This window comes from Pundamilia nyererei, unplaced genomic scaffold, assembly GCF_000239375.1.
Source record: "Pundamilia nyererei isolate P.nyererei 1_Seehausen unplaced genomic scaffold, PunNye1.0 scaffold00565, whole genome shotgun sequence".
In the NCBI taxonomy this organism is placed as follows: domain Eukaryota; kingdom Metazoa; phylum Chordata; class Actinopteri; order Cichliformes; family Cichlidae; genus Pundamilia; species Pundamilia nyererei.
The window spans coordinates 13,199-14,491 of record NW_005187966.1 but is presented as its reverse complement, the minus strand read 5'-3'; the positions used below and the strand labels follow the sequence as shown (position 1 = coordinate 14,491).

General features: G+C 33.7%; 1 long non-coding RNA gene across 1 annotated transcript in view; it reads left to right on the top strand.

Moving 5' to 3' along the window:
* Positions 1-534: 534 nt before the first annotated feature.
* Positions 535-1,293, top strand: part of LOC102213278 (uncharacterized) — a 4,209-nt gene continuing 3,450 nt past the window's right edge. Inside the window, exon 1 of the long non-coding RNA XR_312402.1 lies at positions 535-577. This is a non-coding gene — a long non-coding RNA (uncharacterized LOC102213278). The remainder of the gene's footprint in view (positions 578-1,293) is intronic.

The following is a 1,293-nucleotide window of genomic DNA, read 5'->3' as shown; positions in this document are numbered from 1 at the left end:
AGAGAACTTTCTAAACCTGATGTATTTGATGAAATTGGGGAATTTATGTGAACTGTCCTTGATGTCTCTGCATTTCATTGTGGATCATTGCTATATTTCATTGTTGAATCTATGATTTCTGTGCTCTAAGGGAGAGTTAGTTTTATCTGTTTTGTTTTCAGTTTTCAGTTCAGTCATGTTTAATATTTACTCTTCTTACCTTCATTGTGTCCCCGTGTCTCAGCAATTAACAGAAAACTAACAGTCACTGAATATTGTATGATGAAGTTAACCTGGAACATTTTGAAACCATAAATGGGAAAGATTTATTTATAGTTTTACATTTTTTTTCCTGTTCCTGCTCTTGCTCATTCAATGTTCAACAGTGCAGTGTTATATTTCTGTTTCCACAGCATTACATAAAATCCCCATTTCATCCTCGAAATATAGACTGGATCATTCTGCTGGAATATGTTAATATTCAAATGTTGACCTTTGGCAAACAAGATCTCTGTGTTAGTGTCACATACAACCTTCTTTTGACAGCAGTCTTTACGAACACACTGAGGAAAGACATCAAGGAGAGAACTAACCAGATGTAAGTTTAAACTTTTTTAAGTCATTTAATCTATGTGCATATGCACAGATCGAGTGTAGATGATGTCGTTACTGAGTATTTCTGACAGTGTTTCTATTTTTCTGGTTTTTAAATTTTGCGACCAAATATAAAAACTAAAATATTTTACATGAGTAATTTTTTAGTGCAGCAGAGCACTTAAATTTGTCCACGACACTCATCTAGTATGGAAGCTGTCCCGAAGACAAGAGCTAAAATTTGGGACTGATTGTGGATAAAGTTTCACTCATGATTAGCACAAAAACACAGGATCAGACCAAATCACAAAATGAGTCTGCACTGCTTTAACCAAACAAAATTTCTTCTTGAAAAACTTAAAAGTCACTGAAATATATCACACAATATAAGACGCATACAAGTGTATTAAGTGGACATGAACTTGTGTTTTTGAATGACCTGGCATTTGGCACTAATTTACAAGCATTTAGCTGCACATCTTTATTCTTTCCCTCTGTCCTCCTTTTTTATTGCTCTACATTACGCCGGGTGACTTGTGTACTGTAAAGTGTGGAGTCAGTTTAAAGTATTTCAGTTATTTTTATATTACTGCTTTAAGATTAAGAATATTGCTGTCTCTATGTCAGCTCAAATATATCTGACATAAAAGATGCTGTAGAGTTTCTTTCTTTTAATTCTAACTGGCAAAGGGATTTTCTCTATTCATCAGCTTTATTTCA